The sequence below is a fragment of the Meles meles genome, chromosome 17 (assembly GCF_922984935.1).
Source record: "Meles meles chromosome 17, mMelMel3.1 paternal haplotype, whole genome shotgun sequence".
NCBI lineage: Eukaryota > Metazoa > Chordata > Mammalia > Carnivora > Mustelidae > Meles > Meles meles.
Genome location: NC_060082.1, coordinates 57,461,668 through 57,488,700, shown reverse-complemented (window position 1 = coordinate 57,488,700; position 27,033 = coordinate 57,461,668). Strand labels below are relative to the sequence as shown.

At 38.6% G+C, this 27,033-nt stretch overlaps 1 protein-coding gene across 19 annotated transcripts in view; it reads left to right on the top strand.

The window, feature by feature from the left end:
* CDC42BPA (CDC42 binding protein kinase alpha) overlaps positions 1–27,033 on the top strand; it is a 318,157-nt gene that overhangs the window by 528 nt on the left and 290,596 nt on the right. The gene's annotated exons all lie outside the window — the stretch shown is intronic.

Genomic DNA, 27,033 nt, shown 5'->3' with positions numbered 1-27,033 from the left:
TCGCAGGGGAGTTACCGTGAGTAAGCTTGTCGACTCTGTCATCAGTATGTAGATAGGCAGATAGATGGTCCGTGTACCATGTGTTTATAACAGAGACTTAAATAATGGGTATGGTACGTACATTTAAATATATGTGCAGTGAAGGTATAGATACCAATTATTCAAGGTGTTTTTTTTTTTTTTTGTTAAGTTTTTGGTAGATATTTTCCCAAGAGTAAAACCGTGTGACTCAATTATTGCCTTGATTTAATGTGGAATTTAGGAGGAAGAACTTATGGTTAGAGGTCAATAGTAAGAGATTTTGAGTAATTCTGTGATGAGCAAAATGGATTATTGCTCACAGTTGCCTAACGCATGGCGGAATAACACACATTCAGTTGAAAGGTATTTATTGGTGGAAGCATTCCTTCCCGGTCTTTGGAAATCACTCTTGAAAAGGGGAGGAGATAGTGAAACGTCTTAGGTCAACAGGAACTGGAAGGTGGTCTCGGGGATTTGTTTTCATCTCCCTATGGTCCAAGCCAAGGAAACTACTAAACATGGGCTTTCCAAAAATTGTCATGTTTTTAAGATAGCATGACATAATAGTTAAAAATTTTGTGATAGTAGTTGGTGGAGAATGTTTGGGAACAGCTCCCACTTGAGGGTTAGACGGACTATAAATTTAATGCAGATCTAAACCGGTGAGATTTTTGTCTCCATTTCCCAAAATAGAGATGTGATTTCGAAGACCCGCTGTAGTGCCATAGATCAGAGATGAGCGCAGACGCTCCATGTGACCTTCAGGCTCGAAGGCTTGGCTTAAGTTCTGCTTCCCGTGTTACACGGGAGCACATTCCAACATCCAGCGGCTCTGTTGGAACGACACACATCACCACCCACACCTGTGTTGGTACATCGGCTTTTGAGGAGTATTAGCTAAAGAAGGGTTTGTACCTTTGGAGTATTAATAATTTTAGTTTGTTGGAAAATGTTTGTCCTGAAATGTCTTTGTTCCCAAGTAAAGCTGTATTTTCTTGAAGTAAAAGTCAAGTGGTGACTACTTTGTTCATTTATTTTTTTGATTTGAAATTTATGAAAAATTAGTTGGTCAGAAAAAAAAATTAGTTGGTTAGGTAGATAACTCATTCAAGATGGCCTATAGATAATAACTTTATCCAACATGCCAGGATCAGAAGTTTTCTAACAAGTTGTTGTCATGAGGTGTTTAAAAATATGTGTGTGTGTGTATGTATTTATAAATGTGAACAGGATGATTTTTACAAACAGGCTGCCAGACTTATACTAGGAATGTAAGAATTCTAAACTATCTTCTCTCTTAAGAGTGAGACAATTTTGATTGACTTCCGTACTGGTTTCCTATGTCTTTTATTTTTATGTGTAGAGTAAAATATTTTGCAAAACATATGTTGTTTTGCATTACATGTTTCCTGAATTCAGAGATTTATCATTTAGTAACGGTTCTTTCTCATCTACAAAATGATGGGAGAACTCTATGTGTGTACCAGTAATAAATATGATTTTAAAATTATGGTAAAAGAGAAAATCGTATCCTCAGTTACCTTTTGGTTGAGTTTACATAGTTTCATGCAAGAAGGTATTTTGCTGTTTTGCTAGAATAATTTATATTTTTTCACCAAAGATGTTTTCTTGGATTTTGTTTCTTATATCTCTGTTAAAAAACTTGCTTATGCATATTTAGTTTAAGCCAAAAAGTCAAGTAAGTATTTGGCCAAATATGCTTTATTTTTCTTAATATGTTTTGAGTATTTCAAACCAGGGACTTTGCACAGTTTAAGGTAAGTTAAGTTTTAGTGGTATCCTTCATATTTTGCCTTCTTAGAAGTCTGACAGGATGTAACAAAAATGTACAGTCTCCAGTAAACTCGTATTGTTTTTCTCAGTAGTAGAGAAAAAGAGTCTAAAATTTTAAAGGAATTTGTACACTGTTGGGGTAGGCAGTGTCTAGTCAGGGAGTTTTAAGTGTGAGGTCTCAAGAGTGGGAGTTACCAACCATAGACATTTGGGTAAGAAATAAGAAAAAGTTAAGAATGGAAAAGCTGTCAGAAGATGTTTTTTGAGTAGTGTATTTATTATTTTTAAGTTATTTGAGAATTTAGGTTAAGAATGCCAGTCTGTTCCTCCATTTAAGTATTGAAATAAATCAGCTGTTGTTTGCGTTGGACTTGATTGCTACATTTTGGGGACATTCTTATCATCTAACATTATATAAAGAACAGATGAAGTTTCCAGATAGTGAAATGACCTCAATTTAATTTCTTAAACATTATTTTTTTGGTTGGTATTGGAAATTTATAGGGATTGTTCATTGGGCTTAAATATGATAATTCTGATTTGTGTTAAATGATACACTTCTTAGTTTGAGTTTTAAAAGACTCAATGTTTGCAACAGTAGAGCAGTAGTAGTTAAATACTCTGCATTACATAGTGTATATTTGTGTTTGGCTGTTTACATTAATGAATGTGTCATCTCGTTATGCCTTATTTTTATGCTGATGATAGGCTACTTTAAAAAATGGAGTCAGCCAAGGTTCTGTCTGCCTCGCTTCCTTTCCCTCAGTTTCACTTTATTCCTAGTTATGGTCCATTTCACTTTTACATTGGTATAGTTAATGTTTTGTTCATTACACTATCATGACAAAAACAACTGATATTTTACTCACATATTTTTTTTGGTCGGGAGGAGGGCAGCATTCCTTGCTTGTGCTGATGGCTTGAGGGAGGAAATAAGCAGAGTTTTAGAAAGGAAGAAGAAATTAAGGCAGTGAGCAATAGAGCAAGGGCATAAGAGTACCTTAAGGCCATGGACCACTTAGATTTAATAATATATATTTTCTAGTTATATCCAGTAAGATTTGAAAGACTTTTGTGTCCTTGTTTTTTAAATGGTGAAATGATAATGGTTTGTATGTTTGTTTATAAAGTAATAGTTTTGATGTCAGTAGTATAACTCTAGCATAGGTTACAATACAGTTGTGGAAGTGAGAGTAACGTTTGTATTATAAACTAATTTGCTAACAGTGACTAAAATGAGTGCATTTTTCATTGAACTAGCTACCCTCTACTTTGAAATAGGAAATTGGAATTTTAGGGAATTCTTTACCAACTTACTTAAAGAATACCTGTAGGATAATGTTACTCAATACAAAAGAAGCAAGCAAGGCTATCTGTATAACTTTTTTGATGGTTTCTGAATCTTGTACTTTGTAATATTTCACTTAAAATTATCCTTAATTTTATAGGTTATTTAGTGTATGCACACACATACACCTAAATGATTAATAATAAGCTTGTTACTAGAGCACTTCAGTGGGTACTGTGGTTTAAACTTTTCACTGGGGTAGTTTTAAAGCTAATTCACATTTTTCAGTTGTGGGTTAATTAAGTGAGGTAGAAATGCCTTCATTAGAAGTATCTGAATCTTTTCTAGGACACCTGGTTCTTCACTTCTGTGGCTCCTTTCTAGCTTTATGTTAGTAGAATTTGTCATACCAAACTATCAAAGTGTTTGTTTCATATAGATGATTAAGTTTATTTTTAAGTCCTCAGGATTGTCATAAATGTCATGGGAAATACAGATTGGGCACTTGTTTCCTTTATACTAGTCATCCATTATTCTTTTCCTAAGAATGATAGTGAGGAAGTAGAATTTTTTGACCTAATACAATGCTGGCACATGGTAGAAGCAAGTTCAGTAGATAGTGGTTATTTCTTTAGCATTTCTCTTTTGTTTCTGTTTTTAACAGAAGCATAGCTAACACAGTATTATATTATTTTCAGGTGTGCAATACAGTGATTCAGCAATCCTATACATTACTCAGTGCTCATCAAGATAAAAGTCCTCTTAATCCCTTTTATCTGTTTCACCCGTACCTCCCATCCAACTTCCCTCTGGCAACCACCACTTGGTTCTGTGTTGAAGAGTCTGTTTTGTTGGTTTGTTTCTTTTGCCTTCGTTTGTTTTATTTCTTACATTCCATATATGAGTGAAATCATTTGGTATTGTGTATCTCTCTCTTTGAAGAATTTATTGCTCTGTGAGAATATGGGCATGTTAGGAGTAACAGTTTAAGAATTTTAGGAATTATTTTTCATATGGATATGTAGGGCATACCTTAGTATAGCAGTGTAAAAACAAATAGCATAATGCTGGCAATTTTCTGAAATATTTCATAATTCCTGGGAGTTGATTAATATTATAGAGTAAACCCAGGCTAGTTTAGGGTAAAGGAACCAAACTTGGTATGAATTAATAATTTATTATGCTACTCTTCAGTGGTAGTCAGAAAATTGCTTTGAAATCTTTTCTCCTTTGGCACTCTTATTGCCAGTATGTTGTATATAGTAGCCCATTGTATTTCATCCTATTGATTTTGATGGCTTTTAAAGTCAATTTACTAAGTCCAACCAGCATTCAAAAAATTAAATAGACCAGAATAGAAAATGTCAAGGACATCATGTTTAGAAAGAGTAAGTATTTTCATGCAAAACTCTTGTGTCTTCCTGTATTTCTACTATAGATTTGGATCCAAAAAGTTTGAAACTCTAGTGTAGATGAAGCTAAAATGTGTTGTTTGACAGCAAAAGGATTAGAGACCGAGTTCCTTCCCCCCCACCCAAAACTGCACAGGGTAAAATTAGGGACAGACTTACGAATTTAAAGAGGAATTTAGGGAGGAGCAAGAAACTTGGAAGGAGGGATGGAGAATGGGAGAAAGGGTGACTGATAAAAATGAGCACGAATATAGTGTTTTCCTGGGTTGCTACTTAAGTCTGCACTGTGAATAGTATGTTTAATTTACAAGAACTTAGGGAACAGAGAAATTGACTTCACTCCTTTGTTTTGTTTTCTTTTTTTTTTTTTTTAAAGATTTTATTTACTTGACAGAGAGAGATCACAAGTAGGCAGAGAGGCAGGCAGAGGGAGAGGCAGGGGAAGCAGGCTCCCTGCCAAGCAGAGAGCCCAGTGCAGGGCTCCATCCCAGGACCCTGAGATCATGACCCGAGGCGAAGGCAGAGGCTTAACCCACTGAGCCACCCAGGTGCCCCAACTTCACTCCTTTGTATTGTCTGAGTCTTTGATGGTTCATTTCCTTTTCCTTTTGACATTTTTCCTTCCCTGACTTTGGGGTCCTGGATGTTAGCTCATTGATTGTCAGAGCTGGAAGTTTGTTGAACATGAGGGATGATCATATGACTTGTAGATATTGGTATTAGTTTTTTGGTTATATCTTCCCGTTACTTCAGATGAACTCTAGAGTAGATGCAAGTGAGAAGGATTTGCTGCTTCCATGGATTTTCTGATCCCTTCCTACTCATGAAACTACCAGTGGGAGTGACTTCAAGTTTTCAGAAGCTATGGCCAAGGTTTGCTCCGCTGCTTTCACTGTATGTTAATGAGTCAAGAATTTCTTTACATAATTTTTGTTTTCAATGACCTCAAGTATAGGTCATCCCAGATGTAGGAATGGCTATTTTTTTGTTATCACTGCATGCAAAACTCCTTTGTAGGTCAAGAGGATTTCTTTCTCTTCCCCACTGATGTCCATCAGAGCACTTGGATCACTCTTCCCAGCTATTTGCTTTGTTCATTCTTTCTAGTGTCCACCTCTTTTCCAGCTAGTACATGGGGAATGGCTAACCTTATATTGGCTAACCCCTTTCTAATGCTTCTTTATCTGCTGCTGTAGGAAGGCAGCACTTCAGCTCTTGTGGTAACAGAAGGTATGAAGATCTGGCTCCCCACTCTCCCATCTTGCTGTTTGACCCTTAATTTTTTCCTCCTATGGTTTGGTTCTATTTTGGAATTAGGTCTTCTTCACTCTAGCCCCATCCCTAGTTTCAAAATGTGTTCTGGAAACTCAGGGGATATTAATAGGTGCTTTGTGGTAAGGGAGGGAAGGGAGATGTTTATGTGGCTAAATAAATTTGGGAAACTGTTTTAAACAAAATTAAACATCAGAAATACTGCCAGTTATCCTAGAATTTGTACAGTTGGAATGATTATAGAACCATTTTTTTTTTTAAGAAGACTTTATTCATTTGACAGAGATCACAAGTAGGCAGACAGGCAGGCAGAGAGAGAGGAGGAAGTAGGCTCCCCGCTGAGCAGAGAGCCCGATGTGGGGCTCGATCCCAGGACCCTGGGATCATGACCTGAGCCGAAGGCAGAGGCTTTGACCCACTGAGCCACCCAGGTGCCCTTATAGAATCATATTTTTTAAAGAATATCTGGAAGATGTATGGCAACCAGTGTTCCATGGAATACTCTTTGGGAAATGCACTTTTAATACGAGGTCATGGTGTTCCTTGTATGAGGATTAGAAAGAGATGATTTCGGGATACTGCGTGGTTTGAGAGAGAATCTGAATCTGAATAAATTTTCTTTTACTTAGTGGTTGTGAATTTTTAATTATCTATTGTGTGATAGTCTTGCGAACTGAGAGAGCAACTTGATCGTGGTGGTCTAGCACAAGTGTGATGGTGATGAACAAGGACATCTCGGAAAAGCGCCCTAAAGTAGAGTGAAATTAGATCGAAAGTAATGAACCAGTGCTGTTGGCTCCTACAGTCCTTGAAATTACTGAGAAGACTATTCATGACCTTTTCTTGGTCTAATTAAACTTGCTTTTCAAGTATAGGCACTCACAGTAAATACAGAAATTCTCACTTTATCTTTTGTAGCTTTAGTTACTATAATTGTTTACACGTTGCAAAAGTGTTTATCTGAAATAGTTTTATTCATTAGAGATATTTAAGAGGAAAAGATCAAGGACTTGGCCAATTTTAGAATTCATTACAGTACTAAGTATTGTTTTTTGTAAGTTACAGTGTTTTAACTAAGCTATTGGTTTCAGACTGTTGAACTAGTGTGGAATTTCCTTATTACCTGTAACATATGTATGAAGTTGTGGGTTTCAAGTGCCAGGACCTATTTATATCTGGTGTAAAGAAACCAGAAAATACAATCCTTTTTTTTTTTTTTTTTAAATATTTTATTTATTTGACAGAGAGAAATCACAACTAGGCAGAGAGGCAGGCAGAGAGAGAGGAGGAAGCAGGCTCCCTGCGGAGCAGAGAGCCCAGTGTGGGGCTCCATCCCAGGACCCTGGGATCATGACCTGAGCTGAAGACAGAGGCTTTAACCCACTGAGCCACCCAGGTGCCCCTACAATCCTTTTATTAAAGAGAAAAACATATATACAGGCATACCTTGGAGATACTGAGGGTTTGGTTCCAGACGACTGCCATAAAGTGAATATCTTAATAAATTGATTCAAATGATTTTTTTTTTTTTTTGGTTTTCTAGTGCATGTAAAGGTTATGTTTACATTACTGTGGTCTACTAAATGTGCAGTTGCATTATATCTTTAAAAAGGTCATACCTTAATTAAAAACTGCTTTATTGTTTAAAAATGGCAGCCATCATCTGAGTTTTCAGCTAGTTGCAGTCTTTTTGCTGCTGGGCTGTCTTGCCTCCATGTTGGTGATGCTGACTGGTCAGGGTGGTGGGCGCTAAGGGTTGGGGTGGCTATGGCGATTTCTTAAAACAACAATGAGTTTGCCTCATTTCATGAAGGATTTCTCTGTAGCATATGATGTTGTTTAATAGCATTGGAGCGATGGGAAAATTTCTTTCAGAATGGGAGTCAGTCCTCTCAAGCCCTACTGCTGTCTTATCAACCTAGTTTATGGGATATTCCGAACCTTTGTTGTTGTTTCAACAATCTTCACAGAGTCTTCAGCAGAAGTACATTCCATCTAAGAAACCACTTTCCTCGCGCCTCCATGAGAAGCAGCTTCATCTGTTCAGGTTCCGTCATGAGGCTGCAGCCCGTCAGTCCCATCCTCGGGCTCCGCTCCTGATTCTCGTTCTCCTGCTCTTTCCTCCCCGTCTGCCGTGACTTCCTCCCCTGAAGTCTTGAACCCCTCAGAGTCCTCCCTGAGTATTGTAGTCAACGTCCTCCAAACCCCTGTGAATGTTGATATTTTGACGACTTCCCATGAATCACAGGTGTTTGTAATGGCCTCTAGAGTAGATGAAATAGAAAGGTGAATCCTTTCCAGAAGGTTTTTGATTTACTTTGCACAGATCCATCAGAGGAATCATGCTCTGTGGCAGCTGTAGGCAAATGAAATGTAGTTCTTCAATATTAAGACTTGAAAGTGCAAATTACTTCATGATCCATGGGCTTAGAATGGATGTTCTGTTAGTGGTCATGAAAACGAGCCTAATCTCATTGTCCGGCTCCATCAGAGCTCTTGGGTGCCCAGGTCCATTATCAACGGGCAGAAATCTTTTGAGAGGAATCTTTTTTCTGAGCAGTGGGTCTAAACAGTGGGCTTAAAAATCTTCAGTAAGTCAGGTTGTAAACAAATGTGCTGTCGTCCAGGCCTTGTTGCTTGTGGTCACAGAGCTCAGGCAGAGTAGACTTAGCATCGTTCTTAAGGGTCCGAGGATTTCTGGAATGGCACCTGAGCGCTGGATTCACCTTAAAATCACCAGCTGCACGAGCCCCTCACAGGAGAGTCAGCCTGCCCTTTGAAGCTTTGAAGCCAGTCATTGACTTCTCTCTGGCTGTGAAAATTCTAGATGGCATCTTCCAGGGCAAGGCTGTTTCATCGAGATTGAAATCCGATGTTGCGTGTGGCCGCGCCTTCATGACTTCTCGGAGCTGGATCTTCTGGAGAACTTGCTGCAGCTTCTCCGTCAGCACCTGCTGCTTCAACTTGCACTTCTGTCCAGATGACTTCTTGCCTGAAACCTCGTGAACCAACCTCTGCCAGCTTCAGACTTTCTTCTGTGGCTCCCTCACTTCTCTGAGCCTTCCCAGAGTTCAGTCAGGGCCTTGCTCTGGGTTAGGCTTTGGCTTAAGGGAATGTCATGGCTGATGGCTCTTCTGTCCAGACCCCCGAAACGTCCTCCGTATGAGCTGTAAGACTGTTTCGCTCTCTTCTCATTCACGTGTTCACTGGGTAGCATGTGTAATTTACTTCAAGAACTTTTCCTTTGCTTTTGTAAGTTGGCTGTTTGGTACAAGAGGCCTGGCTTTTGGCATGTCTTGGCTTCCAACATGACTTCCTCACCCAGCTAAATCATTCCTAGTTACGATTTAAAGTGAGAGCTGGCTTTTCCTTTCATTGGAACACTTAGAGGCCATTGTGGGTTATTCACCGGCCTAATTTCGGTGCTGTTGCACCCCATCTCGGAGAACAGGGAGGCCCAGGGAGGTGGACAGAGACTGGGCAATGGACTGTTGGTGGAGCAGTCAGAACACACACATTTATCGGCTGAGTTCTCCGTCTTCTACAGGCATGGTTCGCAGTGCTCCTCAACAGTTACAACAGTAACATCACAGATTACTGGTCTCTGGATCACCACGACAAATGTGATAATGAAAACTTTGAAATATAGCAAAATGTGACACAGACACAAAGCAAATGCTTTTGGAACAATGGTGCTGATGTAATGTTGCCATATACCTTCAGTTCGAAAAAAAAAAAAAAGACTATCTGGGAAGCACAATAGCCTGACGCTATGTCACAGTGCCTTTGACATTCACTTCATATCACCTCATCTCGTAGGCATTTCATCATCTCACGTGGTCACAAGAAGGCTGCGTACAGTACAATGAGATATTTTGAGAGACTCCGTTCACGGCCGTATAATTTTTATTACAGCATAGTTTTATAATGGTTATATTTAATTATTAGTCATTGTTAATCTCTTACTATGCCTCATTTATAAATTAAGCTTTTTCATAGGTATATACGTATAGCAAAAAATGTAGTATATATAAGGTTCAGTACAATCTGCAGTGTCCCGGCTGAAGGGCTGCTGTCCGGAACAAGGAAGGATGATGGTAATTGGTGCTGTTTCAGCCCTATGTGAGCAACTCTCTGATTACCATAGACTTCTCCGGATATCAGGGTGGCAGATAATAAGACTAGAGGATAATTCTGTTTGATTATTTAAAGGCAAATTGCTTATAGGGGGACAGATTAATTAGCTTTTCTTCTCTCCCCTCTGATACACATTTATTTTTCCCTTCTTCCCCATCAACACTGTTCTTCTCTCCCCAAATCTAATTATGCTTGAAAGTACTTCTTATGTGGATGAAAACAGTCTTTTAAGAGTACATGTGAATTAGTTCAGTCATGTGCAGTCATTTAACTTTCGGTTTTATTTCAAATTGCTTAAACATCACTGTAGGCTTAATCAGTGAAAAAAAAAACAAACCCACCTATTCTGTTTGCTCTATTCATACTGATAAAGCTTAATTAAATTTACTCAGAGTTTCCATGGTGAAGATCTACAAGTGGAATACCTCAACCCGAAATATTCCTTTCTAAATGAATATACTGGTAAAGAGCAAGGGCTTTGGATTCAGACTGACTGCTTTGGTTATTGGCTGGGTGATTTAAGCAAGTTTCTGAACCTCTCCCTGTTTTATCATCTGTGAAAAAATGGACATAATAGTAATAGCTTATTTTGCAAAAGGTTGAAGGTTGATTTAGGTTTATTCCTTTTCTGATGATTTATATTTCCTTTTTTTTTTCTGGTTTTCTTTTTCTTTTTTTTTTTAAGTCTTATATATTCATTTGAGAGAGAGGAAAAACAGGGGAAAGGAGCAGAGGGAGAGGGAGAAGCAGACTCCCCACTGACATCCCCCCCATGTGGGGCTCTATCCCAGGACCCTGGGACCACTACCTGAGCAGAAGGCAGACACTTAACTGACTGAGCCACCCATTTGCCCCTTTTATCTGGTTTTCTAAGTTTTTGTCTGGCATTATGATAAAGGAAGAACTAAAACACTATTGTTTTGGTAAAGTTTAATTGGATTGTATAGCTGTATTAATACTGGGATGTATTTCATCAGTAACAAATATTTGTCTCTTACTGATAATATTTTATTTAAATGATATTGGCATTAGAGATGTCTCTCATTATGTGACTGTGCCAACAGCATCTTATTCCTTCTTTTAGGACAAGATATTTTGCATTGAACATCTTGTTATTAACTGAACTATTTTCAGCAGATATCAAGCCAGTACCTATTCTTTGCATCACCAACAGCAAATATTATTACATGGCTAGTTATGTTTCATTTTTATATTTATATAGCTCCAATCTGCAAGTGAGTGGTAGAGTTCTAGACCTCGACTCAGAAGATGAAAATAATCATGAAAGGTCATTGAGGTATTGTTCACTTAGGACTTTTTGTGCTTTAAGGGTTATGCAGCACCCATAAGTACATGTTGTGGTCTAGCAGTAAGTATGAAGAAAATGAACAGTATACAGTAGTGTTTTCTCAACTATATTTCAAGGGATATAAATGAATATTCTGACGATTAAGAGTTCAGTGAATATGTAAGATTGAGAAATAGTTTTATTGCATCTTTGGCTATTACAAAACTCATTGTCAGAGTAAAAGTTTTTTTAAAAGTTGTGCTGTAGGGGCGCCTGGGTGGCTCAGTGGGTTAAAGCCTCTGCCTTCGGCTCAGGTCATGATCCCATGATCCTGGGATCGAGCCCCGCATCCATGGGGCTCTCTGCTCAGCAGGGAGGCTACTTCCCTTCCTCTCTCTCTGCCTGCCTCTCTGCCTACTTGTGATCTCTCTCTGTCAAATAAATAAATAAAAATCTTTAAAAAAATTATTAAAAAAAAAAGTTGTGCTGTACAGAAACCCTTTTTAACCTTGTTTTACCTAGAATCTGCCTCAGTCATTTGTCTTTTGAACCCTTTTTATGAAGAACATTAACAGTTTGGGAAATGACTGTGTACTAGACTCAGTAGGTGCCGTCAGAGCCTTTGAACTGCTATGTGACAGAGGTTGTTGCTAAAATCTATCACATGGTGTTTTGCATATTGTCGCAATTTACATCAGACTCCAAAGGTGGAGGATTGAATGACTTGCCTTTATTCTTTCTCTGCTTAATATTTTTTAGCACTGCCCTTTGCAGCACCCAGAAGCTGTAGTCTTATTAGGTGAGCGTGGAGGTCTGCACTGGATGGATGGATGCGTGTTTACATTAAGACCCCATACACGCTTTTGAGTTCGTGTGTGCAGTTACTGGTTTGCAGAGATTCTCCTGCTCAACCTAGTCGTTTCTGTTTTCAGTATAGCTTGATCGTTTTTCAGTTCAGCTACCTCTCTAATCATTGCATTGGTCCAGAATTTGAGAGATTGTGGTGACTGTCGGGAAACAGAACAAAGCTAAGCAGACTTTATGAGGGTTTGGTAAAAGCAACATAATTGGGGCGCCTGGGTGGCTCAGTGGGTTAAGCCGCTGCCTTCGGCTCAGGTCATGATCTCGGGGTCCTGGGATCGAGTCCCGCATCGGGCTCTCTGCTCAGCAGGGAGCCTGCTTCCCTCTCTCTCTCTCTGCCTGCCTCTCTGTCTATTATGACCTCTCTCTGTCAAATAAATAAATAAAATCTTTAAAAAAAAAAAAAGCAACATGATTTTTCTGCTGCAGCCAGGATCCCATCCTTAAATATCTGGTGTACTGGGAGGGGCTAATGCCTCAAGTTGCTTTATTAACAGCGGTTAAGCATTTACATCTGTCCTAAGATTTAAAAAATGCTTGTTTAAAAAGATTAGGAAAAGCTTGCAGTGGCTAAAGCGCCACTTTAAGATTGTATTGCTAGCTAAGTATGGCTTTGCCCTGACCAAAAATTGTACCTAAGAAGCATTTAAAAACAGACTGAAAGCTCAGGGATGTAGGCAAGCTGACATACTGGTATGATACCATAAAGCTGCTCCATGCTCCATACTTATAAAGATTTTCCTAGAGTTTATGGTTAAAGCCACAGTAGTGTTTGCAAGCCTAGTGTGATTTCTATTTCTGCCTTTTTGCTGCATGCCTTTGTAATGTGTCACCCCATTTCTCACTGATGCATGCTAAGTTAACAGTTTTCCCCAGGAGTCCTTGCTGTGTTACATTGCATCAGGTTATGATTAAGTATGATCATTTTTGTTTCTTTAGCCTGTGTTCCTGTCGTAATCTCAATTAAGTATGGGTTATCCTGATTTTATTCAACTTCTGTGTCTACCTGGCTCAGTTGACTTGCCTGTATTAAACGTATCTAAATGGATCCCATTTCTAGAGCTTACCTTATTAATCATGCTTTTGTTTCTCCATTGAATGCTGAGTAATGTATAACCTCATTATTACCTGTGTCCCTAACCTGAAAATATTGTGAATCCTACCCAGGGCTTTTATTTTTTATTTTATTTTTTAAAAAGATTTAATTTATTTATTTGAGAAAGAGAGAGATTGAGAGAGAGAGCAAGCACAGGGAGGAGCAGAGGGAGAGGGAGAAACAGATTCTCCTGCTGAGCAGGGTGTCTGATGCGGGGCTCAATCCCAGGACCCTGAGATCATGACCTGAGTGAGCCAAAGGCAGATGCTTAACTGGCTGAGCCACTCAGGTGCCCCAGGGCTTTTGTTTAGTAGATGGATTTTTAAAAAACACAATGTGATCCTTTGATATCAACATCCTTCTTAATATCCTACAATGACTACTAATAATTTTTGGAATGACATTTAAACTCAGTGTGATATACAGAATTTTTAATGATACAGCCTTTGCCTATTTTCCTAATCTTTTTCATCACTTAAAAACCCCCCACAAATTTTTTTTAATTTTTTTTTATTTATTTGACACAGAGAGAGATCACAAGGAGGCAGAACAGCAGGCAGAGAGAGAGGAGGAAGCAGGCTCCCCGCTGAGCGGAGAGCCCGATGTGGGGCTCGATCCCAGGACCCTGAGACCATGACCTGAGCCGAAGGCAGAGGCTTAACCCACTGAGCCACCCAGGCGCCCCCCCCCCCCACAAATTTGAAACAATGTCAGACTTACAGAAAAATTGCAAGTGCAGTACAGTGTCTTTCCCTCTGAACCATTTGAGAATATATTGCCTATTGATTTCCTATCATTCCCGAGTATATTTGTGTGTATTTTATATATTTTCTTGTATAACCACGATGCAAATATTAAAATCAAGAAATTGACATTGATGTGTTACTATCACTATCATCTAATCTTTAGGCCTCATTCAAGTTTTGTCAGTTGTGATGATAATATTTTTATAGAAAAAGTTCAGAATCACATGTATTTGGATGTCATGCCTTTTAGTATTCATTCAGTCTGGACTAAGTCTTCAAACTGAGACTTCTGAAGATTATTGGCCAGTATTTTGTAACACTTGTAGTAACACTAAATTTGGGTTTGTTTCCTCATGATGATATGTCTTTGGCAAGAATATCCCAGCAGTGATCCCATGCAGCCCTTTTATGGACATCCTCTTCATCTAGTTCAGCCTTCAGGATCCTGCTCTGGTCCACCATGGTTTCTGTTCCCACCTGGGCTTACTTTGATCTTCCCCACCTGATGGTGTGTGTGTGTGTGTGTGTGTGTGTGTGTGTTTATAATTTTCTTTATATTTATTTCCCATTCTCACCTTTTTTTTTTTTTTTAAGATTTTATTTATTTGACAGACAGAGATCACAAGTAGGCATAGAGGCAGGCAGAGAGAGAGAGGAGGAAGCAGGCTCCCTGCTGAGCAGAGAGCCCGATGTGGGGCTCGATTCCAGGACCCTGGGATCATGACCTGAGCCGAAGGCAGAGACTTAACCCACTGAGCCACCCAGGCGCCCCTCCCATTCTCACCTTTAAAAAATTTATTTTTTCTTAAAGATTTTTTTTTTATTTTTCGGAGGGGCAAAGAGAGAGTGCTTGAGCAGGAGGGGGGCAGAGGGAGAAGCAGGATCTCCACCAAGCAAGGAGCCCGATAAGGAACTTGATCCCAGGGCCCTGGGATCATGACCTGAGCCAAAGTCAGAGACTTAACCAAACAAGCTACCAGGTGCTCCTCACCTTTAAAAAATTTTTTTAAAAATTCTTTGCATAATTCATATGTAGTGAAATTTACTCTTTTTGATGTATATTCTGTGAGTTTTGACAAATGTAGAGCTCTAGCCTTCAAGATGCAGAGTATTTCCATCACCAACAGCCCCCCCTTCCCCGTCTGATTCTCTGGTATTGCCCTTTTGTACCACATTCACCTTTTGCTGTAGCTGTAATGAAGTGTTGTCTCTACTACTGATTAAGGCACATGTTTGACTATTCCATGACTTTTCTCTCATTGGTTAATTTGTTTGGAAACTTGGTTTCTATACCACCCCTCCCCCCCCATCCTACTACACATGACACATGCTAGGCATTTGGTAATGTTGATTGAATGAATTAATGCCGTTATACTTGCTGTAGACAAGACTGAAAGCAATATATTTGATTTTAAAGCATTGCATGAAAATCATATTTTTGTATGTCCTGGACTTCTTTTTTCATTGATTTATGTTATTTTATTCCAAAAGTGATTGTATAAGTAGTGGTTTATAATCACTTATCAGTTGACAATCTGTAAACAAGTATTTCATGAAGTAAAGATAAGGAGAAGAGGGTGCTGCTTATCTTAAGGAATAAGAGAAAATCAAATTTTTAATTTTTCAAGTTAAAATTTTTTTACATCAAGTATGTAATGTTTAATCTTACCTGCACAGTGTCTTATAAAAACTTTGAAGTCTGGTGATTATGAGTTGAACACACAAATATAATTTCATTCTCTTCTATAGTTTCCTAAAACTAGAGTACAGGAATTTTTAAAAAGTAGTAAACCTTCACAGATGAGAAAAACAGGAGAGATGCTGTAGCAGTGAAATTACGGAAGCCGAAGAGTGGGCAGATGAGCGATAACTGGCTTAGCAGATCTGAGAAAATTGAATCCTCAGTAAGAGTGAAAGCTGAGGGCTTACCCAGTTTACTCAGCAGAATCCTCAGAAGTCTTAGAAATTGGTCTCTTCAGGAACCTCTGAAAGTTGAGGTGTGGGTGGGACTAAAATATGGAGGAGGGACTGACACTTCTGTAACCAATAGGAACTCTCAGGCCCTTCCCTACTGCATGCGACTGGGCTATTGTAGTCTTTACTCCCCAGAGATTGGGTGGTTATTCTCAGTAAAATAGAGATTCTCTGGGTTGAGTGATATTAGACATAGTTTAGAGTGGGCATTTCATACTGAAAATGAGATTAAATAAATGTTTATTTACTTCTGCTTGGCTCCCAGAATTCTGGCAGCAGGCCTTCATCACAGAGATAGATTTTAAGGGGCGCCTGGGTGGCTCAGTAGGTTAAGTGTCTGATTCTTGATTTTGGCTCAGGTCTTGATCTCAGGGTCGTGAGTTCAAGTCCCCCTTTGGGCTCCATGCTGAGTGTGGAACCTACTTCAAAACAAAAAGATTAGCAGAGTTTTCTTGGACATCAGGGACCCTTCTTCACTAGAGGGCTGTGGTGGTCACAAGACAGTGACAGTCCTTGTTCCAGAGCTTCAGATCATCTTTTCATTTTCTCATACTTAATATGGGATGAATAGAAAAGCATGAATAGGAAACCAAAGGTTGTCAGTTATCCAAGGAAAGCCTCTGCTGCATAAGGCGTAGCTCCAAATGAGCAAACAGACAAACAAGCAAAAAAACAACTTATGTGAAATAGACTCACTTCAAAAACAAAACTATGCATGTTCTCAGAGGTTAGAGAGGATCCTGAAACAAATCAGCATGTCATAAAAAGGAAAAAAAAGAATGAAAAATAAGTTGACTTTAAAAATGTGATAGCTAGAATTAAAACCTCAGCATAAGAGTTGGAAAGTAAAGCAGGAAAAGTTTCTCAGAAAATAGAGCAAAAACTACAAAGAGAAAAGACATAGAACACTGTAGGCCAATTTAGGAGTTCTGAGTAATAATCCAAATTACAGGGATTTCAATAGGGAGAACAGAGGGGAGAAATTTATCAATGAAATAATTCAGGAAAATGTCCTAGAACTGAAGTTTATGAGTTTCTCTGTAGAGGGGCCCCACCCAGCACAATGGATGGAAATAAACTCACATCAAGACTTGCAGTCAGTACGCTGTGGAATTTTCAGAACTTGGGACAAACAACAGACCCAGAAAGTTTCCAAAGAGAAAGAAAACAAAGGATCAGCAATCAGAAAGGCTTTGGACTTTTCAGTAGCAAAGACTGGAAGCTAAAAGACCATGTTAATGTTTGAAGACAAATGATTTCCAGCCTGGAATTCTGTCCCCAAATTCTTAGTCAAGGGTGAGAATGGGTTAAGGTCATTTTTAGACATGCAGGTTTTAAAAAAAATTTACTTTCTGTAATCAGTCGGCTCCCAATAGGGTAAGCAGCCCCCCATCCAGGCTTACTTAGGACCGAGAAGTTGCTCCATATTTGGAACTTGCACGAAAGCCAGGAAGATCCTAGGCAGACTGATGAGGAGGTCATCCTAGCCCGAACGAAACAGGAGAATAAACTAGGATGACGAAATGTAGGCTATAGGATGCAGGAGGCCCAGTATGGGAAAGAAGAAGGGGTTTGCTGGCATGATGGTGAAGGGAGAATGCAAAATAAAATAGCAGCTTTGCACCCAGCACTGAGGTCAGTCAATCCAGACAGGAGAGACTTCTACACTGATGTGACTAGACTTCTTGAGAGGAGATTTGGAAGTCTGGAGAGTCTGGGGTTGTTTAGAAAATGAAACAAATGAGAAAGCAATTATTAAGAAAATAAAAACTTGTATAGGAGAGAAAAATAATAATTTATATGGTTATAGTAATGGAAGCACTGAATTTCAATCTAACCAAACTTTAGTGAGGGTGGTGCTGCTTACTGGGGCTTGATGTTTTACTTTTTCTTTTTTTAAAGAAGATTTTACTATTTGAGTGAGAGAGAAAGAGACTGTGTGTGTGTGTGTGTGCGCGCGCGCGCCAGTGCGTGCATGCAGGGAGGAGCGTAGGGGGAAGGAGAGGGAGAGAATGTCAAGCTGACTCTGCTAGTGTGAAGCAATGTTAGGGCTCGATCCCATGACCCTGAGATCAGGACCTGAGCCAAAACCAAGAGTCCGAGGCTTAACTGATTGAGCCACCCAGGTGTCCCCGATGTTTTTCTTAAAGTGACAATCGAATCTGTGTTCCAGAATAACTAATAAAAATGACAACTTAAAAAATAGCTTTAGTTTTTGCAGAGTCAGAAAGTCCCAGTTACCTTATTCTTCTCATGACCTTATTTTCAAACTTTCCTAAGTCCTGTAACTGAGGAACTCAGAACTGGATACAGTAGAGGAGGGATTTAGAATTCATCAGGATATTCTTCGAGCAGATCAGTCTTTTTTTCTTCTTTAGTGATAATTCCCATAGACAGTAATTTGTAAATAGTATTTATCTACCTGGGGAGGGTAGTTTATTCCTGAAAGAGCTGTGTGGGATAAATTCTGTGTATTTACATTAATGGTACCCAGATTCTTCAAAGCTTGCCCCAGCGTACACATAGTACTCAGTTTGTGGAATTGGACACAGACCAGAACTCTACCAGCAGTAGGGACAAAATCAATCGCACAAGTGATATATATGGTGGATATAATGATCACTTCTTTCAGCTAGTAAGCAACTAGGTACCAGGAGAGAGGCCATCAGAACTCCAGTCAGATACACAGCTGTAGGGCAGCTCTGTTTCAGCAGTAGTCGGCTGCTCTTGAGTCTTCTGAAATCCAAGTTGGTCCTTGCAAGTGAAAAAGAAAAAAAGAGCCTCACATTAAATGAGTCTCCTTGTAATGAATTTCACCCATTCACAGAGAAGATGTTTTTGAAACCTAAATGAGCTTTCCTTTTCATTGCTGTTTTAGGGCTGAGTCAAGAGATTTTGTTTTAGGGGGTTGCTGAGACATAGGCTTAACTAGGAAACTAGTCTGATTTCTGGCTGCTCTTGGTTCAGGTTTCACTTTTTTTTTTTTTTAAAGATTTTATTTATTTATTTGACACACAGAGAGAGATCACAAGTAGGCAGAGAGGCAGGCAGAGAGAGAGAGAGGAGGAAGCAGGCTTCCTGCTGAGCAGAGAGCCTGATGCGGGGCTCGATCCCAGGACCCTGAGATCATGACCTGAGCCGAAGGCAGTGGCTTAACCCACTGAGCCACCCAGGCGCCCCTCAGGTTTCATTTTTAACGTGAACATTAAGATGCATATTAAAAAGCACACCCCAAACAAATCATTATTGCATTATGGCTGTGGTCTGAATGTTAGTGTCCCTTTCAAATTTGTATGTTAAAATCCTAACCCTCAAAGATGATGATGGTCTTCAAAGGTGGTACCCTCAGGAATGGGACTAGAACCTTTATGAAAGGGGCCACAGAGGACACAGTGAAGCGGTGCCAGCTTGCCACCAGTAGGAGGGACTTTGCTGGAGTGCACCTGTGCTGGGGCCTTGATTGTGGACTTCCACCGTTGCAGAACTGTGAGAAATATATTTCCGTTGTGTGTAAGCCATCCAGTTTGTGGTAGTTTAGTACAGCAGCCCAGAGGACCGAAACATTAACATAATACTTTGTTTCCTTGCATTAGATGTTCTTCTGATTTGTTTGTTGACTGCTTCCATTGTTCAAGGTTATTTTGAGTGTTTTCCAGTTTGATTGGTCACTTATTTTGTTGGTGATTGTATATTTAAAAAGTTCTGAGAAAAATAAATAAATACAAAGTTCTGGGGGCGTCTGGTTGGCTCAAGCGGTAGAGCATCTGACTCTTGATCTTGGGTTTGTGAGTTCGAGCCCCACTTTCACTTGGGTGTAGAGATTACTTAAAACAATCTTAAGGGGCACCTGGGTGGCTCAGTTAAAGGTTAAGTGTCCGATTCTTTTTTTTTTTTTTTTTTTTAAGATTTTATTTACTTATTTGACAGAGATCACAAGGAGGCAGAGAGGCAGGCGGTGGGGGGGGGGGGAAGCAGGCTCCCCACTGAGCAGAGATTCCCAGGACTCTGGAATCATGACCCAAGCTGAAGGCAGAGGCTTAATCCACTGAGCCACCCAGGCACCCCTAAGTGTCCGATTCTTGATATTAGCTCAGGTCATGAACTCAGGGTTGTGGAGCCTGCTTGAAATTCGCTACCCATTCTGCCCCCCCCACTTGCATTTTCTCTCTCTTAATACATAAAATCTTTAAAAAATAATAAAAAAAGTTCTGTATTTACTCTCACATTTTACCTAAAAGGGAAAAAGAAAACATTGAACATAGTAAAGGCATATGTAAGATAATTATATCTTAAAGTGGTGATCATTTTTTAGTTTCTAGATTTAATGGCTTTACTTAAAATGAGAAGAATTTAAAGTAGATACTAAGAGTGCTTGGATTGCAACATCCGTAGTTTAAAATAGTTACTTGGGGGTCAGGATAAGGTATTTATGGTAGTCTAGCATGTTTTGATTTCAGTTAGGTATGTCCCCGAAAAATACAACCTCAACCATCCCATTTAAAGAGACAAGGAAATGATGTAATATAACTAGTATTTGCAAATGATAAAGGAATTTTCTCCCCAGCGGTGGTGATACTTCCTTTGCAACAGTGTCTGACTTAAGTTTCAGTTCTAAAAGAGATGAAGACAGCTTTTGTAAGAGTATGTAGTTTCACAGTAGGAGCTATTGGGATTTTAAACAGCTTTAATTGTTAAATGTTTATTAATGCCAAGATTTTTCAGGTAAAGCAGTTTTAACTTTTTCCCCCCCTGAAATTGCATGTGGCTCAAACTGTATTTGAGTCTGAATTACTTGTTTTGAAGATCTAGAAAGCTTTAGTATATGTGCTGCCGAAGCGAGCACGAAGATCTAGAAAGCTTTAAAAAATACTGAAGAAGGGGCGCCTGGGTGGCTCAGTGGTTAAAGCCTCTGCCTTCAGCTCAGGTCATGATCTCAGAGTCCTGAGATCGAGCCCCGCTTCGGGCTCTTTGCTTGGCAGGGAGCCTGCTTCCTCCTCTCTCTCTCTGCCTGCCTCTCTGTCTGCTTGTGATCTCTGTCTGTCAAATAAATAAATAAAAATCTTAAAAAAATAAAAATGAAAAATAAAAAAATACTGAGGAAATGCTTAGTTCAGTTCACTGTCCTTTCACAGGAGGACTTTCACGTTATTTAACTGCTTCAGGTGATTTATATTTCTTCTTTAACGTTGTTTGTTTCTGAAGGTCCCCAGCCTCCAGAATGTGAAATATGTATATATATATATGAGATCATGTGTAATACCCTAGCAGATTGGATATGGAGGTTTGTAGATGCAGTGTATTGTGCTTAGTTTAGACTAATTTTCTTTGAGTGTTTAGGCTATATAGCACCAACATACAAATGTGACTTGTCTATACACATATTTAGCTAAATTAGTAAAACTAACAAGCGATTTTCTTTAGGTTATTACTGCAAAAAAATGAGGGGGTGCCTGTGTGGCTCAGCTGGTTGAGCATCTGACTTTTTATTTTTTTTATTTTATTTATTTTTTAAAGATTTTATTTATTTATTTGACAGAAAGAGAGAGAGAGATCACAAATAGGCAGAGAGGCATGCAGAGAGGGGGGAAGCAGGCTCCCCGCTGAGCAGAGAGCCCGATGCAGGACTTGATCCCAGGACCCCGAGATCATGATCTGAGCTGAAGGCAGAGGCTTTAACCCACTGAGCCACCCAGGCGCTCGAGCATCTGACTCTTGATCTCAGCTCAGGTCTTGATCTCAGGGTGGTGAGTTCAAGCACCGCCCAGCATGGAGCCCACTTAAAAAAAAAAAAAAAAGATATGAGGTGAGTGAGGGCAATTATAGTGGTTGAATTTCTGGTACTATTTGGTCATAATTTACTTTGGTTATTTTGCGTACATGTGTGTGTGTTGGATGTCATTTAAATGCTTCCTGTTCCCTGTGCCTTGGAAATATGTATGAATTTGGAATTGTGATATAACTCTGGGGAGTTATAGCAGAAGAAATATAAATCACATCAAGCAGTTAAAGTGGAAGTTCTTCTCTGAAAGGACAGCAAATGAACTAATGATCCATTTGGAATGAATTTTTGTAAATGGTCTGATGTAGATGTAGAGGTCTAGCATTCCTTTGCATGTGGAAATCCAATTATCCTGGTATAATTTGTTGAACGGATTATTGTTTCCCCATTGAACAGATTAGCATCCTTTTTAAATATCAACTGGTCATAGATGTATGGGTTATTTCTGGACTCTCCGTTCTACTCTGCTGATCTGTATGTTGATCCTTATGCCAGTACCACATACCCAATTTATTATTGTAGCTTTGTGCCAAATTATGAAATTGGAAAGTTTTAAGTTCTCTCACTTTGTTCTTCATTTTCAAGAGGGTTTTTTTTTTTTTTTTTTTTAAGATTTTATTTATTTGACAGAGTGAGGGAACACAAGCTGGAGGAGTGGGAGAGGGAGAAGCAGGCTTTCCGCCAAGCAGCAAGCCTGATGCGGGGCTTGATCCCAGGACCCTGACATCATGACTTGAGCCAAAGGCAGATGCCTAACGACTTAGCTACCCAGGCGCCCCTTCTTTTTCAAGAGTTTTTGACTATCCTAGTCTCTTTGCGGTTCCATGTGAATTTAAGGATTGACTTTTCTGCAGAAAAGATTGTTGGAGTTTTTGTAGGGCTCACCTTCTTTATTAACAAACCTGATTGACTGTGTTCTGGTAGTTGTGGCCACATGACTACTTCTGGTCAGTTGATGTAAGCAGAAGTGATGTGTGTTATTTATCAGAAGTTTTATTAGAAGAGGCTTCCCCCACCTTATTCCCTCCTGCTGCACAGAACACGTGATATCTTTAGAGCTTGGACCATGAGGATTGGGCATGAGGACCACGCTTGCTCCAAGGATGGCATAGCAGTGAACTGAAACATCCTGGATTGCTGACATCTTTGTCCAGCTCCCTTACCAGCCTTGGACTTTTTAGCTTCAGACTTATTTTACTTGAAAAAGAAATACATTTTTGTTTTGTTTGAGCTATGCTTAAATTTTCTGTTAGGTAGAGCTGAACTGAATCTCAGCTTACATACTTTTCCTCCTATATTAATTTGTTATGTCTTCTTTGTGTGCAGTGTGTGAAGGGAGTAAGGAAGAGAATATATTGCCAGAATTGCTGGGACTGTGACTAATGTAAAAATTTTGTACTGTATATATATCTTAGTGAATTTAACTGTTGGAATTATTTTTCTTTAATATATAATATTAAAATGTTGGCCCATAGTAAGTCTTCATTAGATATTAGTTATCATTGTCACCAATATTATATAATTTTTTAAAAAGATTTTTATTTATTTATTTGAGAGAGAAAGATTGAGAGAGAGAGAGAGCATGAGGGTGAGTCAGAGGTAGAAGCAGATTTCCTGTCGAGCAGGGAGCCCGACCCGGGACTTGATCTCGGGATTCCAGGATCGTGACCTTGAACCGAAGGCAGTTGTTTAACCAACTGTGCCACCAAGGCACCCCAATATTGTATAATCTTAGCCTCTTTTTCTATATTGTAGAATTTTATTATTATTATTTTTCTATTATGTTCTGTTAGGCGCCATATAGTACATCATTTGTTTTTCATGTAGTGTTCATAGTATTCATAACACCCAGTCTATATTGTATAATTTTCATAATTCCCATTTTCCAAGTCTGCTTAATATTTCACTAAATAGACACACAGTTATTTATTGGTCATTACAATGTTTTTTCAATACTTAAGCTATTTCCAATTTTCTTTTATATTATAAATGATGCTGTTATAGACTGACATGTGTATAAATGTGATTTTATTATAAGCTAGGGCCATTTTTCAAAGCAGCTTTTACAATGAACTAGTGATGAAAATGTGAAATAGGTCTTTCTAAAAAATGACTTCATCATAATCTTGCATATCAATCTGATGGCTATTGGGGATGCAGACTTCTTTCACAATAAATCATATTAGTCACAGGTTGTGTGAACTGTGCTGATAGAATATTCATTTTAAGTTCTGTGAGCTGGAGGATTCAGCTTGGTTGACTTCCCTTTTTGTGACAATTTTTAGTAATTGTAAACAATAAGGATTAAAAGGTGATTGAAAATATACCAGTTTCAAAAAATAGATGCCATAGTTCCCTAATTTACAACATATATTTTTAAATTATATATGTTTGTCCTTATTTGATTAAGATACTAACTTCCCCACCAGAGCGGGGACATATCTGTTTTGCTTATCACTTCATTCCTAATACCTAGCAGAAGTACTTGGTGTATTGTAGTTACTTATTTATTTGATAAATGAAAGAATTGGTGAATGCACAATGGAATAGATAGGCAATAAAATTAAAATTATTTTAATACAGTCAAATCTCAACATTGTTATGAAGAGAAAACTTCTGGAACTCCTACTTTAAAGCAATTTTGTAGAAATCAGGAAAGAAATAGAATTTGACGGAGAGGGTAATCTATAAATAGCAAAATGTTTAAGTCTATAGACTTTTGGTTTTGTTTGAATGATAGTGACATCCACGTAGAATGTTTAGGAGGGAGAGATAGGGACCAGAGGTCCAAGAGTGTTCATTAATGATAATGACAGTAATAAATCCAAACAGTTATGGAATGCTTGCTTCATGCTGGATAATTGTATTGGTTGTGGAAGGTAGAAAGAACTATCATAATAATAACATTAAAATGTTTTTAACTCCCATAATCCTCTCTGTAAGTCCAGTTTTAACAAGTTTAGAATTTTGATTTTAGTTTTCAGTGGAAAATAGTAAGATTATGACCAAATTATCCTAAAATCTTTTGAACTTTCACTGTATCTTCTAGGTAATAGGAGATTTGAGTTCAGTGAATTTTATTGGTGATTCATTTGCTATCAAAAATATTTTCAAAATTCTTGTTTTACTGCCATTCTGTCAAGAATAATTGGAATAACATCATAATGTTACCTATTTCACTCTTATGTCCTTTAGGATAAAAATGTGGAAACACTTTTGTATCTATAAAAATAGAGATTATATTTAGTGATATGTAGTTATCATTTGAAATTTAAAACATCATCTTAGACTTTTTATTTCTTCTTTTAAACAGTGATATTTTCAAAACTACTTTAGCGGCCTGTTATACACCTCAGGCCTTTTGGTTATTTTTAAGCTATCTTTCCTTTAAAATGAACTTGAAATGAACTTGAAAGGAATTTTGGGAACCTTTGTACTTTATTTCTTGAATTTATGATTCTGTAGCAGAAACAGGTCAGATTTCTAACGGTACAAGTCCTGATTTTAGTGGTTGGAGTAAAAAGAAACAGTTTAAATGGTAGTACAATAATAAGAAACGGTTGTTGATTAAGCAGCAAAAATGGGGGGGGGGTGATGGTGTACTTTTGGCTATACATAACTGAAAACCCAATGCAAACTCATTTAAATAATAAGGAATATCTTAGCTAAACTATCAAGATAGAGGTAGGGTAAGCTTCTTGGTTTGGTGGCTCAACAGTGTTCTCAGACATCCAGGTTCTTGTAGTCTCCCTGCTGCTATGGCGTAGTCTTCTCTTAACGCTTATTTTCTCCAATGTTGTAGGATGGCACTGGGACAATAAATATCCTTGTTCGGTGGAAGAGAGAGCGAGAGATACGGCTTCCTGTAGCCTTTTCAAGATGAATAAGACTTTACCTTTCACAGAAATACCCAGGAAGTCTCCTCTCCAGTCTTGATGGTCAGAATTAGGTCTTATGTCTATTCTTGAACTAGTCGTTGCATTGATGGGATTATTAAGGTATTTGTGGGCTGTGTGAGGGAAGTTTAAATAATAATTGGATTCTCTTTAGGAAGAGGGAATGGATTCCGGGTAAACTATAAACAGTCTCCACTACATTTGGCTTTGTACTTTGCAATTTATTCATAGCATTTTCTTTAGGGATGGTTAATGGTACAGTAAAGTTTTATGGTGTTCTTTTCCTTTTCCCTGACCAACTCAGAGTATGCCTTCTCTAATGTGTGGTTTTGATTTAATGATTCTGAGTCAGTGTTATTGTGTGGAAGAGAGAAAAGGATGCAGTATAGATATCTATAATTAAATTTTAATTTTAAAACTGCAGACAGTCATTAAAATAATAGTTTCCCCAGCCATGTCATCTTCTGCTGACTTACCCTCTCTGAGTACCTATAAAATTTGTTTATGGTGCTCGTTTGGCAGCCAGTATGAATTGTCTTGGATTATTAATTATCTTTTTATATATGTCACCCCAAGGATCATCTCTTTCTGTGTCTCTAACATGAATTTCAGTGTGTATTTTTTGCTATTGATGTCTGCAGAAGGTGTGGTTAGGAGGTCTGTTTAAAGTTAATTCAATGAATATTTATTGTGTATAATAAATATTATGTGTGTAATGGAGTAGGGGAATTATTATGTGTATAAATGGAGTGTGGGAACAATAAAGATGAACAGCATGTGGTTCCTGACCTCGAAGAATTAAGGAGAACGTAAGTGCATTAGAGGAGGTGAGAGAGAGAGATTGCTTTGGCAAGGAGAGTGGGGAGTGGAGAAGGGCCAGTCATGGAGGTGGCATTGGAGCTGACCTTGAAAGGTGTTTTGTGAATCGGAGATAGGAGGAGGGCATTGTAGATGGCAGAGAGGAGCAGTGCCGTGAAGAGTACAGGAGAAGGGAGGCAGGAAAGTTCAAAGGCATGTGCTTGGAGCAGAGTGAGGGAATAGTGGGAAATAAATTGGAGTGGTGAGTTGGGACCATTTCAGAAGGCTTATTACGTAAGTTGAATTTGACTCTGGACAGTAGAAAGCCATTGAATGTATGTTTGTTTTTAAAGCAAGGAGGCTTAGAAATTGCTGTCTACCAGAACATAAGTAGCCTTAAGATTTGTAGTCTTTTGTTCCAATAGAATGTTTTTGGAGTGTACTAATTAATTCATATAAACAGATGTTTATTGCATACCTCTTACATGGTGATTACCAATTTCTGGAGATACAACAATGACCAGGACAGGCAGGGTTTCTGCTATCATGGAGCTTACATCATAATTTGGGGTGGGGGGTAGTCAGGAAATAAACATGAAAATAAATAGGATTCTTTTAGACATGAGTAAGAGCTGTAAAGAAAATAAAAGTGTGCCAGGACAGAGTGTTGT